The sequence below is a fragment of the Acanthochromis polyacanthus genome, chromosome 3 (genome assembly GCF_021347895.1).
Source record: "Acanthochromis polyacanthus isolate Apoly-LR-REF ecotype Palm Island chromosome 3, KAUST_Apoly_ChrSc, whole genome shotgun sequence".
Classification (NCBI taxonomy): Eukaryota; Metazoa; Chordata; class Actinopteri; family Pomacentridae; genus Acanthochromis; species Acanthochromis polyacanthus.
Window position 1 is genome coordinate 22,879,857 of NC_067115.1, and position 17,327 is coordinate 22,897,183.

General features: G+C 40.7%; 1 protein-coding gene across 10 annotated transcripts in view; it reads left to right on the forward strand.

Moving 5' to 3' along the window:
• The window catches only part of adgrl3.1 (adhesion G protein-coupled receptor L3.1), a 121,182-nt gene that overhangs the window by 7,470 nt on the left and 96,385 nt on the right, over positions 1 to 17,327 (forward strand). For all 10 annotated transcript variants that reach the window (XM_022199308.2, XM_022199311.2, XM_022199312.2 and 7 more), the window contains exon 2: positions 4,771 to 4,852. The gene's annotated coding sequence lies outside the window, so the exon portion shown is untranslated. The remainder of the gene's footprint in view (positions 1 to 4,770; positions 4,853 to 17,327) is intronic.

Sequence of the window (17,327 nt, forward strand, 5' to 3'; positions counted from 1 at the left end):
TCCTGCTTACTGAGCTTTTACTTTAACTGCATTACATACATCTTCCACTCCCTGTTCATCTGGTTCCTTTCAGCATAAACCAGGCTGAAAGATCTGCTCCAAGCACTTTGATGGCACTGTTCATTTGATGGTGAATTAAAAAAAATAATATTGTCATTTATTGCTCCTGTTCAGTAGTACAGCTGTGATCTTGATTGATATCAAATGGCATTTTCATTCCAAGTCTGTGGGAGTGAGAATATGTGCCAGAGAGTATTGATCTGGAGCTTAGCTGTTGGTGTAGTATGATAGGCTGAAGAGGGGCGAGGATGACTAGATGGCAATGCTTGATGGAGCAAAGATATTAGCTGATATAGTCATGATCAAATGCTTGATAATGTATGTTTACATCATTTGCGCTGTCCTGTGTTTTTCCCTTATGTAATCAAGCAGACAAGTCGTGTCTGGAACAAAAATGTTGCACCTTATTTTGCCAAAGGTTAAATCCACTTTGACTGGTTAGTGAATAATGCTGTGTGACAACTGAGCTCTTTGAGCACATTCACAATACGCAACTCCACAGTGCACTGCATGTTTCAGTTTCTTCTGAGAACATTGCAACCCATCTGAGATAAAAACGCCATGCCCCTTTGGTGTGTATCGGCACCCGTCAATTTGTCTCCGACATATCTTTCACATTTTATAATAAAATCATTTTACCACCTCTGTGTTTTGCAAGGGAGCCTGATAGTGTCACACAGAGACAGATGACTACCACTCTGGCCTGTGGGCCTGCAGCAATAACTTACATGGACCACATGTCTGTTTTCTAACCATGTGAGAAACTGGATGCGTGTTCTCCTCCAGTGTGCTCGCATGCATTTTGGACCATCTGATCGGCCCTTGCTGGGATGGTGTATATGTGATAGATGAGCTGGTATTCATCACGTTTATCAAGATGAGAGTGAGAGGGTTTTGGTCCCGTAGAGTGGGGTGAGGCAAGTCTTTGATAAATGATATTTAGTCATTTAAAACTAATCTTTGTGTAAAAGCATGTATCAGCCAATTACTGTAAGCTGTTTTATAGTAGGAATGATAAATGTTGTCTGTGTGCACGTGTGTGTTTGAATGTGTAAGCGTGCCTGTGCACCTATGTATTGAAATGTCTCATTGTCCAGGACTGGGTGCAGTTGATTACAGTTCAACGGTTCACAATAACCGGACAAATCAACCAGCTTTTTGTTTCACCATGAACACCTCCCTTCCTCACGCCATCTCTCTTTCTCCCCATCCTTCAGAGATTTATGTGGGCCACATAGACAAGAGTCTCTAATTTTACGCCTGGGTAGACCATATACACTATTGCTCCATATTTTTCATCCTTATATTGAATCTGTTGAAGCCCAGAAGGAGAATTGTGGTTTTAAAATGAACATATAGGCGACTCCACCCTTTAAAGGAAGGCCTTGGCTCATTTGGATTGGCCATAAATCTGCACCAACAGGCAGCAGCACACTCTGGTGTGTTATGATGCAATTTGCTGTCTAAGGCATAATTACAAAGGGTAATACATGAAAAAAACATCATGAAAGCATACTGTAGAGTCATCCTAATTACATACAGCAGACTGATGAATAATGGGGATGACACGGGGTATTGATACAACCACTGCCTCTCATAATAGAAAGCACCATTGTTTTAGTGTGGGAAAATGGGCAGCATCTATCATCTGAAATCTACTTTTTTTTTTTTTTTTCCACAAAGACATTGAGCCCAGAGACTTTCAAAAAACTCATCCATCCACTGTTCATGCAGGCTCAGGCCCCCGCTGCCCAAAACCCTTTTGGCCAGTTCTCCTTCTTAACTCATCTCTGCCCTCCTCACATTCATTTCAACAGAATCTTTCATCTGTCTCCTCATATGTACTCAGATTGTGTCAAATCCTGCACTTCCCACCTGTGGTTGCTGCTATTGGTTGCTGTGAAATGTACAGTTGAAGGGGAAGACCACAAATGATGCAATTGACCAACGTTGGGTAGATGAGCTGGAAAAGGGGGCTATCTGATGATATAAATACCTTAATCACCAGTTCATATGGTTTACAAAGTGGTCAATGCCACCAGCAGCAAAAAAGACATGTAGAGAAAATGCTGTGTGTCTATTGCTAGCTTATTGGTGACATTAGATGATTCCATCAGAGAGTTGTTTTATTCTGTCTTTCTAACATATCTGTGCATGGCAACTGCATCATGGTTAAAGTTAGGCAACTAAAATACTTGTTTAAAATGAGTCAAGTCCATTTATTTATATGTACATATAAAAACAATGTGTGGACCAAAGGCTGTACAGCTAGAAGAATAACAGTTAAACCAAAAATAATGAAACACTTAAGCAACACAAGTTAGAGCAAATATCAGTTTTGTACTGGGCTTTGATATTCAGTTTTTTAAATTCGGATTTAAATAAAATGGGGGTTTTAAAAATGTCCAGTGCTACTGCAAAGCCTGATCTCCTCTATGTTTTAGTTTAGACCTTGGGAGAAGAAGCAAGAGTCTGTGGTCATCAGACCTTAATGATCTTGTGGGAATGTGCAAACCTTAAAGATCGGAGATGAAAGGAGGTGATAACTCATTAAACTAACAAGAAAGCATTTAAGTCAAATCCAAATGTGACTGGGAGCCAATGTAGAGAACCTAGTATGGGTGAAATGTGATCTGACTTGCATGTACCTGTTAGCAGCCTAGCAGCAGCGTTTTGTAGCAGTTTCAGGTAAGAAAGAAAAAATTTGCAGTAGTCAAGGCTGGACAAAATGAAGGTGTGAATCACCTCTTCAAAGTTGTTGAAATAAGCTAAAGGCCTCACCTTTTCAAAGACTCTCAGCTGAACGAAGCTTGCTCTGAAAAGTGCATTTATTATTTAAAGATTGTGATCATGGTTAAAAGGTTATTGAAAATGAATTGCAAGTCAATAACAAGCCAATAACGCCAGGCTCCCTCAACTTGGATATGCTATTTGCCCATCAACCATGTCAGACATTATATTTCTGCTTTTCACCCTAAATGGAACAGTACGTGCTGCTTTGGCACCGAATGTGAATACTGGACATAGGTTGTACAGACTTTAATTTTGCATATGAATGTTCTATCCAGTTGTAGCTTTTCTAGGATGTTCCCTGGAAAATTGTTGGTCTGTACGCACTGACCACTGAGAAGAGAGCAAAATTAGGATTTAATTAAGAATTCCCTTCACAGGAATGGAACAAAACGGTGGTGCACTACTGATGTATGCATGGACTTTTGCAATGGCTGCATCTTTAATCTTCTCTTTCCCCTTTTCCACTTGTTGCCGTAAATGAGGCCTAATGAAAAATCTCATTCTCTGCCTACTTATACAAACCTAGTCCTTCACTACCTCTCATCTGCTTCAAAACCGTTTCTCTTTCGCCGGCCTTCCTCCGTTCCTCATTCACCGATCCCATTGTTGACCAGCTCCCAGTGAATAATGTATATTGTGTTCAGAGAGAAATGAGCGAAACATGAGTGAGGGTGTTGTATAGGTGGGGGAGCTTAAATTATTTCCTCACTAATTCTCTGTTGCCTCTGCTTAGCGTGCTTGCATTATGGTGCATGCACACGTAACACATATAACACTGGAGGTCATTTGCATGCGTACACACGAATACATACAAACAGATGCATGTGCACAGACGCACAACAGTGAGTCCAGCTTTTGTTGCAGTCTCTGCTCGCCCAACCAAAGAGATATTGCTCATGGCCTCCTGTACTAGCTAATAGACCCAATTACTGCACAGCCCTGCCTGAAAGCTCTACAGAGGTCCAGGCTCTGACACTGTATGAATGTGTGCGCGCTTATGTGTGTTACACTTATTTTTGTGTGCCTGTGAAAATCTTGCACGGCACACAGACAAAGACTCTGCAAGAGAAAATTCAAGGCCAAACACACACACACACACAAAGATTGATCCTGGTCTGGTAAGACGTGCAAAGTTTATACTGAAAGAAGTTCTGGAAAAAAGAGGATGTTGGTGAAGAGACCGGGGGAGAAAGATAGAAAAGGGAAATGGAAAGGGACTTTCCAAAAAAGAGAATAAAAAAAAAAGCCAGCGAGATACAGAGGGAGAGAAATATGTCGAGGAAAAAAGTCCACAGTGATAGAAAAGGAGGGAAGATGCAGAGGGAGATTGGAATAGATAGGGGAAGGGGACCAGACACAAATGGTAAAAGATATGAGACTTGCTAACTGTGAATAACTGCCACTCTGCATTCTAGAAACAGAGCTAACAATTTCCCTTTCTGAAAAGTGTCTCTGGCATTTGGCAGTGAAATGCCACCCATATAAACCAGTTATCATGGCATGAGAGAGCTTTTTAGCTGTAAACTGCCAGCGAGCACAGAGATAGACCATTATCGACTTTGATACCCTGACACTTAGGAGGTCATTATGAGGCAGAGTGCGCGCACACACACACACACTCATGTACACATGTGCATGTGCACACTGACACACAAACACTAAACAAGCAATCACAGGCAAAAGTGGCTGGTGAACTGTTTGGTTCTCATGTTTGAGTGGGTTATGGCTATTCACCCAGTCTGGAGGGGGGCTATTATTCACATTGCACCCCACATTCACTCCATATTATAGTTATCCGTTTCCTATTGTGAAAAATGACACAGACCTCAATTCACTGAGCTCGAGTAACCTCCACACTTTTCCCCCTCTGTTTTTCCCCGTCTCTCTCCCTCCCTCTTCTCTCTCTTGTCTCTGCAGGACGAGGGCATCTAGCTGCCACTGAGATGTGATTCTCTGCGGTTTGATTGCACTTTGACAAAGCAAAGTACTCCTATAACAGGTAAGAATTTGTGTGTCTGTTTGTTGTGCATGCAGGCTGATATACACGCGATCTCACCCTAAAATAATTTTGAACATATTTAACCAGGGGTGTTGACTCAGAATGGGTTCTTATTTACAGCAGGCTTATTTAGGCCTCTGGGATAGTCATGCAAATATATACACGCACCTGGTGTGTTCTTTTTGCCGACACTACAGTATGCATTATGCTTTTTTAGAACCCAAATTTGACCCAGTGTTCTCCCTGGAGATCTCTTGGTCCATCTGTGCCAGGAAGTGCTCTAATTGGCCCGACAAATGTGTCCTCTGAAAGTGCTAATCCAATCAGACATAACCAAGCTTCAAAAAGAGTACAGAACAACACGCAATATGCGGTAAATACAACAGGATGTGAAAATAGAGCAGACTAGAATGGAATTGCAAGTGTGAAGCCAGTGCACACTGTGAGCTTGAATTAATTGCAATCAGCCTGCTGTTCATTGAAGGCATCAGCAGGAGTTAAACCACAAACCCAGACCTTCATCTGCCCATGAAGCCACTCACCACAACTTATTTACAGTGTATTTACAAGCTGAGCAGGACCTGTAAAATGTCGAATTTACGAGCTCCCTTTTAATTAGAAATACTGTCTCCTAGAGTTGGGCTGATGAATTGCACATTCAATTTATTGGCAATAGAGGATGGTGCAGTTCCTGGGTATTGACAGCTTGTCAGAGTCTCCGGGTTGACAGTAGTTTTTCACGAAGAGAAAAAAATATATTGCATCTCTCTGTATAAAAACCCTGAGGTCATGTTTTCATGTGGGATCCTACTCATTATTGATTGAATTGGCTAGGAGACGTGGATGAGCGTGCTCACTGTCTCCTCCCTTCTGTACGTCTTGGCAGTTTGCTATGTAGTTGGTTACGTTTTATCTGTTTAACAGCCAAGGTCATATAGCTCTATTTACGTACCACTTTATTAGCAAAATGAAAAAAAAAAACTATGAATAACGAAGATTTCTTCATCAAAACATGTCATTTCTGTGAATCTGAAGGCTCGTTTGGAGGTTGTCATTGTTAAAATGAAAGATCTTCAGGTTTGAGTTTTAATGATATAACCTTGGTGTGCACGTCTTTGTGTGTTTCTAATGTTAGTTGTGTATGCAGTGCGCATAAATTTGTGTGCCCATTTTCATGCTCTTCCTGTTCACTGTCTCACCCTGCATGCTTTCCTTCCTTTGCTCTCATATGACTCTGACCGCTTGCTTTGAAATCTAATTTTGAGATATCAAGGCTGCATTTTGTCTTTATTTCACTGAAACAATGACTCAAAAGAAAGAACAACAGGAAATGGGATATATCATTCTTCATATGGGGGATGTGTTCTTTTCTTTGGGTGAAACAGGTGTTTCCCGCTCCACATGAACAAACACGCAGCCTTCATTTACCACATTACTAATGAGAGTGAAGATGGAAATACGATCTGTGTGGGTTTCGTTGGCTAAGCAATGAGTATATGTAAAATGAGTCACATGGCAATACGGTACACCTACAGTATGCATGGATAGATAAGCAAATGAACACTCACTTGGAAACGGTGCATTCATACACAATACCCTCCCTCATACCAGAGTGAACAAGTATTGAAAACCAGGTGTAAAACTGAATTTAGGAAAAATGACTGGCTTATGAATCCTCAAAACTAGAGAGCAAGTCATTTTCAAGAAATGTTTTGGAGATTTAAATGCTGTATTTTCATAAAATATTGAAATTATTATACTAAAACATCGGAATAATGTAAATGCCAGCTATAGCTACAGTTGCACAAATTGTACCCAATGCGCGTTGTGTAAATGTGATAAACACACACACACACACTACCACACTCACCCTCTTGTTGCCACCCCCCATGAATACAGCCTTATTGTCTTATAATGTGACCTTTGCTTTGTGTTGAGAGGCCTTTGTCCTGAGACAAAAGAGACCATATTGTGAACCATGCCAGTCAATGCCGTCCACACAGCTGCCGTAGAAAGGCTGCAGACTGTCCAGGGTCCAAGTTGAAGGCTTTGAGGCAGGCACTTGTGGGTGTGTGTCTGTGGTGTGTGTGTGTGCGTGTTGTCTGCACTTGTGTATTTCCGTCTGTACAGTTTGCGTCTGTAAGATGCAAGCCTGTTTTCCAGAATCAGCAGATGGACCTGTGCAATTAGACTCAGTCTTCTTCTGTGTACAAATGTGCGCATGCACACAAGCAGACACATGCAAACCCACACATCCACTCGCAGACACACAGAAAACACACCCAGGGCTGGGCATGAAGCAGATGTCTCTGAAACAGACCTGACAGATACCGTAATGGAGGAGGAATCTGAGGAATGAGAATACAGTTCTATCCATCCATCAGGGCTTGGGGATAAATCAGTGCTAATAATTATTGCATTTTATCAAGATAATGCGAAAAGATTTGGCTGCTGTTCAAGTAAAAGATTATGAACAAGTATTAATTCAAATCTACTGAAATTACATATAGCATTATTTTTGTTTTGCACGTATAAAACGATTTGATTTTATGTAGTGGATCATAGTTCTGTTGTTTCTGTGATCAAAAATAGCTTTTTTTCTTTTTTCATATATGAAACGAAACAACTCCTTCCAGAAGAAAAAGGCCATTTTAACATATTTTTTTTAACTGTGGGAAATTTTAATGGCTATTATCCTCTATTTAGTAATATATTATAGGCAAAGTGAATAATGAACATTCTTTGCAGATGAATTGATGATTTAAAAATCATTACATGCGTCTTCGATCACATCCATTTGTCGACAGAAATGGGAATAAAACTGTGACAGAAGACCATCTGACTGTCTCAGCACACCATCTCTACATTTACCCTCACCAGTCATGTATTGACCTGCAGTAACAGATAGGCTCAGAGGAAATAAGCTTGTGACTGAAAGGTCATGGTTTAAAATCTGAGTACTACAGTAGCTGTGAAATTCCTGGCAGTTTAAATCCCTCAACAACTACCATCAGGGCTGCGACCTCTGGGCACTTAACCTTTAACTGTTCCAATGGAGCAGCTCTGTGTCCAATAGTGCGATATTGTGTGGCTGTGCTGCACAGCTCCCAGGTGTTACTGTGTTAATGTGTGAATGTGGTTCGGCCTTCTTTCCTGTCAGCTACTCCCCTTCAGCTGTTCATGTTAGCATGAATGTATTCTGTCTTGGTCAGTGAGCTAGCTAGGACAACGACAACCAAAGACTTGATGGCTTACAAATATTTAGCATTTTCAGCTATTATCCCAAGTTTGATTTTTTTCATTTTCATCCCTAATTTGCTTTAATTCACAGTCGGGATGAATTTTGTTGGTCATACATTCATTGCTTTCTCCACATCCTGTTGACTGTGTTAAAGACAACAGTCTTCCCCTTATGTATGCATTTTTTTTTCCCCTGCTAAGATCAAGACATGGCACCAGGGAACCAAACGTGCAATCCCACACCCCTAGTCAAATACACATTCAGTCCGATGGAAACACACAAAGACCCACAAGCGCACCACTTCGAAGCACACATGCATTGCCACCTGAGTGCAGCGGTACAACCCTCGACACACCCTGTGTAACAGACACACACACGGACACACCTGACGATGGGGAATAGCCCACAGAGATGCTCTTTGTCAACAACTTGGAAAAAGCAGCTATTTAAGGCTCCTGTATTCCAGGAAGGATAAGTCATCTTATTTGTCTCCAGTGAGTCTGTGTGAAACAAAACAAGTTATGGCACAGACTAGCACACTTCCCTCCCTGCTGTGTCTTCTCCTATTTGTGGGCTTCTGCTCATGAACCAGTGCTAATTGTGTAAAGTAGAGTATATTGTGAATGTAGATTTCCAGCGGGCTTGGTGTGATGATGAGCAGATGCACTCACAGATGTTTTCCCTCCATGTGTCTGTTTACCAGTTCAATTATCCCTATCGTATACTGTAGAGATTTGTTGTTCTGTTCAGGCACCTCAGTATGGATTCCAGTACTAGGTAGTAAGGTATCACAGGCTTGTGTTAACTCTATTCTGGCTGGTAAAATCGAATTTGTTTGATACATTGGGGGGGCATAAAAATGTTCAAAAATCCCAAACATGAAAACCATCAGATCGAAGTATTTCATCCTGTTGCATTATACAACATTTCGAAAAGATGTCTTGGTCAGAGATTACAATCTCACTGTTGCAGTTAATACTGTGAAAGCATATGTTTTGCTGTGCCAGTGTTCATAGAAGGCATTTGGGTTTAGATTTTCACTTTTCAAATAATTGAGTCTATCTATTAGAGGATGCAGTGAAGGTGCTCTCATAAAGGCATGTTCTGATATTGTAAGGAAAGATGCAGACCCCACAGGCATCCATATGTAATCCTCACATTCACTTCATGTTTTAGGAACTTAAATCTGTCCAGAATTACTGTGGTTCTGAAAGGGAATCAATGTTCAAGACCTCTAGCTACAACCTGAATATGAGATCTGAGCAGCACCAGATGAATTTTTGATCAAATATTTCTCACTGGCACAATTAAGCATTGATGAAACAAGAAGTGAACACAGTTTTGAACACTCTGGATTTCTTTTATTTGGACTTTCTAACTTTATAAAAATAAGCAATTTTCTCACTATTTATTTTCTTACTAAATAACTAAACATTGTACAGGTAATTGTGAAAGAATTTTACAGCTCACTTTAAGGATGTTAAATTGCGGGATGCCAATATAGCATAAATATACAGTATGCATAGCACTATAAAGAAAGCCTGAAACAATAACAACTTCAAATTTATAAGAAGAACTGTGTATTACAAGTATTTCAGCATCACATACAAGAAATGCTAAACATTTCCTTCCAGACATTGTGATGCACCTGCTTGCTGAGTTGAATTATTGTATTTTCAATGCATCCGCTTGCTCTGGTTTGTTGATTGGAATACATCAGCACACCAGGGACATGAAATTGCAATAAGATCCAGACTTCTACCCTGCATGATTTGAATATGAAATGATTAGATTATTGATTTCAGTTATTTGGGTCTCCTGCCTGAGGCGATATTGTGGCAGCGCAATCACCATAGCTGACATTTAGCACTGTGTTTACCTTTGCTGTCCCCATTGATTGCTTCAAAATCACCAGCCATACATCCTGCTGGCGCTCATTGTATCATCGCCTCTGTGCTATTTCTGAAAAGTGATGGATATAGCTTATCAAAAATGCAACAGTTGTGGTCTGTGCTGGTGCAGAAAATAACCACATTGCCCTGCAATCACGGAACAGTGGCTCTAACTGGCTTGCATTCCGAACGCCATCGATTCTCATTACAAAGATTGCTGGTGCAATTCATATCGGTATTGTATTACTTTAAAATATATCCTTAACAAATGTTTGATAAGACATGAAGGTTATTTCAGAAAGAACATTACTAGCTTTGCGATGAGTTTTAATTCCTGTGATATGGCAGACTGTTTTACCTTGCAAGCTGAAACCTAAAGCTCAGACTCAGCCCAGCAGGGAACAGTAATAAGTCTTGATTTTTATATAATAACATTTCAGGGATATTTCCAGCACTGAATAACCACCGCTGTGCCTCCTCAATCCCAGTAAACTTTGAAGGAAATCTCTACTTCAGTTTAGATTTTCGATTTTGTTTCCAGAGAGAAGTGAAAATGTAATATCTAACACAAGTGTTTGCTGACAAATACTCCCATATCACTGTGGACATCTGTCATGAGACATTTTACACACATCACTGCTCTGAGCAGCGCTGCCGTCAAAGTGACTCAAAAAGACTGTAATGTTTAATGCGTTCTATGATATGTGAAGGAAGGAAATTCTTTTTGTGTCCACCGGTGCATTTTCTTATGCATAAGTCAAGGTGACAGTCAGCAAATGAATGTAGTCTCCTCTAAGGTAGATCTCTTTGTATTTCCAATGCCATTTTCTCAGCAGTTAGACAATCCAGTGTTAAGTGCCTCCTTTTATATTTATATACCAGTGTTGGTGCTTATGCATTATTAAATTATGAACAGCCCAGCAAGCACTGCAGAAAGGCCTTTTTGAATGAATATTTCAGGACTCTGATATACACAGTTCATATCTGCTCTGTAATGCAGGCGCAAAGGTTCGGTCCTAATGTCTTATGCACAAATTACTTTTTTCCAAACCGAATCAGTGGAATCTACAGGGCTTTTGAAGTTAGCTGATTCTGAACAAATCAGCAGGAGTAGGAGTCTCATTATCCAGGTCCTAAGAACCTCTCCAAGTCTTTCATGTGAGGGTAGTTTGAAATGGAAAACAATGGGTGTAGAGCACCTTAAGACGGTAACTATTTTAATCTTCTTTACAGAGCAACAGAGGAAACTGGATTGGCATGGTAGAGGACAGAGGAAGCAGAATGAGAGAAAAGGTAGAATGGAAAATAAAAGGCAGCACAGACAAGAGCAGTTAAAAGGAATGAAGTGAACAAGACCGGATGGAGGATAGCGATGGGGGATGAAAATATCAAGGTAGTCGACGGAACTGAAAAAAATAATTGATAAATGGGCAATAAGGCTCAAAAATACATGTACATGTAAAGGTTTAAGTGTATTGTCCTGCTATCCAGGCCTGGGCCTTTCATGAGGGTTTAAATCTAGGCCATGAGTGCTGTGTCCCGCCTGTTTGTCTGCCTCCCCCTTTTAATGCAGCATCATTCACTGCTGAGGTGGCTGTTCTCTGTACTGTACAGGACAACTTTCTCCCTTTCTCTCTCGTCCTCTCTCGCAACAAGCACAATCACACTACACACAAACTCTGTCTCTCCCCGCCTCTGGCTTTAAGGCATGGCTTTGACAGATCCATTGTGACAGTACTGGGTTTGGAGCACAGTGACAGAGAGGGAGATGGCGATGGGGGAGAGAAAAGGTGGTATGAAGGAGAAGACAGATGAATCAAAGGGAGGAAAACAACAGCAGTGGCAGCGGAATCAGCATCACTGTGTCTCTAGTTGACATAATTGATTGTATCAGAGGCAGTTTTGTAAAACATTAACTTTTCTCTCATGGGTTACTCAGTCACACTGCCATGCAGAGTGGCTGTGGAACGTGGGCATATCTGTGACTGTGTACGCATTTGCATGTTGCACTGTTGTTTTTGTTCATCGGTTTTTTTATTTTTGTTTTGCGTTCTTTGCTTTTTCATTAGCTAAGGATGCCTGCATGAATTATTCTATTCCAGTCTTAGAAGCATTCCAGCAGAGCATGGACGTCGCCTCTAAATTAAATATTTTTAGTATTCCAGCGAGCTAACATGGTATTACATAGTATGGAGTAGAAGTAAAGCACTATGATTCGTTATCCTCCCGAAGCATTACGCTGTAGGCTGCATAAAGCTGATATGTTATCAAGTCAAACACTGGTTCTACGATTCTTTAATAATAATTGTGTTGATTCCTTTTGTGCTTTTGCAGAAGCATTAATTTAGCAAAATTCTGCCAACTTGTGTTGCCTTTTGTTAGTATTATATAAACAGCAGGACTAAGAAATGGCAAGACAATAATAACCAGGTTAAATCAAAATGAATCAAATATTAAAACTAACACTCACTGGATGCTATCACCTACTGGGGCTATTGTCAGATTTGTGAACTTCTTAACAAAGATGGTGGACCTTGAGACTCTCAAGTGGTTTCTTAAGTATTTTATAACATCCAAGCTGCAGTTCAGCATACACAACAGAATACAGGTTTGTGTAAGTCTGTGGGAGCTACTTATTCTGAGCCATCGTAGTAGTAAATGCAAGCCCTGACCCTTGAAGAGAAAGTATTATTCAGTCACCGCCTGCAAGAATTAAACTGAGCAAAACAGTTTTTGTTTTTTTGCAAACATATAGCCTAAAAACCGAGGCAGGGGCGTAGACTGTATAAAAGATAGACATAGTCTCTGTGTAGTGTCTAACTGCCTTATACCTGCATCATTTCTAATAATCAGCAGGGGGCAATGCCTCTGGTTGCAAAAAGATATCCAATTGTGTGAAAGTCTATGAGAAAATGACTATTTCTCATTTCATTTGTTATCTCAGTAAACAGTTCCCTGATGAATTTACGGTCTCAAATTGCTAGTTTCAAGACTTCTTAAATAGAGCATGGGGTTCATTTTTAAATTATAGCCATGTTTAGAATAAAATAGACAATAAAGCAGGTAATGTTTTTTGGGCAGCACTACTTTGTGATTAATGGGGTCATTCCTCTATCAGTGTGCATCAGTCCTCGAGTTTCCAATCAGATCCACTCCTTTGTTCAGTACACTGGTTAAAAACAAACCAAAAGGAAAAAAAAAATAGCAATGTCCAAATGACAAAGTTGAAAACCAATGAGTGACACCACTGACGCTGTGTCCATCTTTAAGATGTGATCTATGAAAGGGACACTGTGAAAGTTTTTGCCATGTCATAGTTTATGGACCAGCATTACTTCAGCACTACTTAGAAGACAAATATTGACCAGGACAATAAATTGGCTGCAATAGAATTTCCTGTAGCTTACTATATACTGTATTGCATTATACAGAAGCAGACAACGGTTAATAGAACTATAGAAACTATGACGTTAAGACAAAGAGGATTGACGTTCAAACTTGATTATTTGATGGTGCTTCATGATGATTAGATTTAGCTACATCCCATTTTTCAAACTAATAACTACAATATTGGAGCTTTAAAAAAGACATTTAAATGACAGGAAACAGTTGGGATAAAGTGTGTCTATAGCTAAGGTTGGCTTTCAGATAATACTGCTTTATGTGTAGTTTGGACAACCTAAAAGCCCTCTTAGCTAGGCTAAGGTTATCCCTTTGCATGACTAGTTTAAATTCTGTTACTGTAACTGTATCTACCATATTTAATGATATGATAAACATCACGACCAACAGTTTTATTTTTAGTGATATTATAGGCAAGAAAAGGTGTACCAAATGTAGCTGTAGTTCTCTCTGGCTCACCTGTCATTTTATTTTCTAAAAATTATGTGTGTGTATATATATATATATATATATATATATATATATATTTTTTTTTTTTCCCCCCCCATTTTTGGATAAGACAGATGTCAAAAACTCAGTTTCCTCTCTTGCATTCAGTTTTGGCCAAACAGGCTACTAGGTACTTTGTATAAAAGTAAAGTTTGAGCAGTTTTAATTTTTTATACTTCCCCTGTCACATTCACCAGTTGATCTTTTCATTTCATTTTTTGATGTCTAAGGGCTTTGTTTTATGAAACTTGAAAATATTTGAGATCATAGATTGACATGGGGGTGAAAGATAAATGCCTTTGGTTATTAACTTGCATTAAGATTCTCCTTGTATTGGTGTTCATCCTCTGTATTTCCATCCCTATGTCACTACTGCTTTATCCTGTATTTCCATCTTCCATTTTTCTAAGCCCTTTTCCCTTTCCGAGCTCCTCAATGTATCTTTTCCTCAATCTTCATCCCTCCTCTCTTATCCTTCAGCTTTTCGTCCCTCCCCACCCCTCCCCTTTACGCCACTTTTCCTCCTCTCGCATTTCTTCCTCTCACATCTCCACCTTAGCCCATCTTTTCTCATGAGGTAGGAAGGGCACATAGAGTTGATTAGAGTGGAGCATTAGAAAGTTCAGAGCAGAACAGAGCATGGTGTCTAGCCGCTAGGCTGAGAGGAATCAAACGGCTATGCCTTACAGACGAGGTCGTTGGCAGTGGATTTTCAGGGTGGTTTCGGTGCATCGGCTTTCTGGGAGCGTCCTCAGAGCAGCCAGAGGCAGCCATGCGGAAACTGCAGTGGTCCGGTCAAAGCCAGAGCCTCCCCAGACGCAATTTTCTGACGGGCATAGCATGTCTAACATGGAGGGAGAGGATGAGGTACTCAGCCCAAAGCTTTGAACTGTTCTGAGTGGAAAAGATTTTAAAGGGATATGTCTTTTTTAACATAAAAATGTACATACGATTTACATTTTAAATCTTCTTTACAGAGCAACAGAGAGAACTAGACTGACATTGTATCTCCTTTGCATTTTTATCTCATGCAAAATGCAATGAAGGTAGGATTTGGCCCTGATCTGTTCTGTCCGTTGTCCCCGATCATGACATGTTAAAAAAGAATAAATGCTCTGATTTAGTAATTAAAAAAAGAAATGCTATCTAAATGCTAACATGAAACCAAAATGAAACGAGGAGTTACAAAATCAACCTTTATACTCCACATGCTGCTGTCATTCACTTTTTCGCTGAGGACATTAAATTGAGACCACAATGACCAAAACATGTCATACTGATGTGGAGGTGACCTATACCTTTAAGGCTACACTCCAGCACTCTGCAGTTCTTTGCTGCTCAGCCACACAAAGGATTTACAACCAGTGCTGTATGAAATAAATTGCAAGCCAGGCCACTTGTCTTCAGGGCACTGATGACAATTGTGCACATTCCTACAGCGAACCAGCCCATCACCCACCTACTCACACATGTGTGTGCTCGCCTGTGTGTATCTACTGTAAATGTTTGAAAATAGCCAATAGGAGCAGTCCTGCTACATCTGGCTGCACCAGCCAAATGTATAGCTTCTGAAAGAGGGCCACAAGCTGACATGACTGTCTTGCTGAGTTAACATTCGGCCAGCACAAACATGTGACATTGACTCATTATTAATTGTGATTTTAATGTGCTCTGAGGGGGATTGTATGCAAACTCCCCCTCCTCTCCAAAACAGCCACACCCGTGCAACAGTACAGATACATGTTGTATCTGAGATGTCAACACATGCATATTGTTGGGAGTTGACAGGATGTTTTCCTTGAGACTCTGGTCACACCGAGGGGCCACTCGTTGCTAATCAGTATCTCAGGCTTCATCAGCACAGGGCAATTATGAGGGCGGACCTTCTTTTCAAAATCACTCATGGTGGTTTGTGTTTGAGTGTGTGCATAACCATTGTGTGTGTGTGTTTGCATTGTGCCAACTTGGCATGAGTGTTTATGCGTGTGCTTGTTTGCGCATGCATGTATGCGCTTATGTCTTATGTCTCTCATTATAGGCCACAGGCCAGACTCCCACCAGGTTCTATCCTGATTAGTCATCTCTTCAGCTCCACGCTGCCAAATTAGCTACCTGAATTTGTGTGTTTGTGTGCGTGGTCACTCTAATCAAAATTCTCCCAGTCTGTCTACCTGCCCTGATGATAATTTGACTACCTATACAGTCTATCACCCACACAGCATCTTTTTAGCCCTCTGCATCACACGCACGCGAGCGAACAAATGCGCACACACATAGAAATGGTCCATGGTGGATAAAACCTACCCTAGCAAGCCAACTGGAGGTAATTTACCGAAGCTTGGCGGACACGTGCCATTTTACTGAACATGGTGCATAGCCCCCTGAGCTTTGTTCCGCTTAGACTTCTCTCCACCAGAGCAAAGAACGAACAACTGAACTAAAGAGAGGGAAGAAAAGAACAGGTGAAGAAAGTGGCAAGGGAGGAAAGCATGCAAAAGCTGCTGAGTGTCTTTCTGAGCAATTGTAGAAACCTGCAGAACAAGCTGCTATGAAAAATACATGTATGTGTATAATTTGAAAATATATGCATCAATGTGTTATTATTTTTTCAACACACATCTTAACAAATATTCTTTTCAAATTGACAAATTTCACTAATGCTGAGCATGTTTCTTTCAAAACTGTCACTATACTATACTGAAAACACTGCCTCCTTCTACTCTAATTAGAGAGATCATGTAAATATAATTGCAGACATGGATTGTATCAACATACGCTTTTCTTTTTTGGTTTAGTTCTTTGAATACTGCGACCTATTGTGTCGACTGGCTCCCTAATGTGACAAACTTGCTTGCACTTACATGTCCGCATGGTATTCTTTTAGGCGTACGCACAGGGTAGACTACAAATGCAACATGGACACATTTGAGAGACTCTGCCTGGAGGCTGAGGGAGTAGGGCATCTGGTCTCCTAGTGATAAGCATGTGTGTGTAAAAATGTATGTGTGTGTGGATGCGCATGCACGTGTGTGTGTGACGCGTGTTGACAAGGTAGCCCAGTCCGGTCAGCACTCATTAGTGAAAGAGAGAATCCTCGAATGAGGAGTGCTGTGACAGGCAGGACTCTTGTTAGGGGACTGTAGACGCGCACACACACACACACACACACACACACACACACACACACACACACACACACACACACACACACACACACACACACACACACACACACACACACACACACACACACAGCACTCACAGCACACATAGGGTCAGGGTGCCTTGGTGCACAGAATCAGCCTAACATCAATTAGTGCATGGATGCATGCAATATAGTCTGCAAATGTAGCGGCCTCTGCAGCAGCTCTGCTAATGCCGACCCTGTAGGAAATGAAGATTCAGGCCAGAAAAATATAGGACATAGAGACATGTCACTTATGCAAGCCTA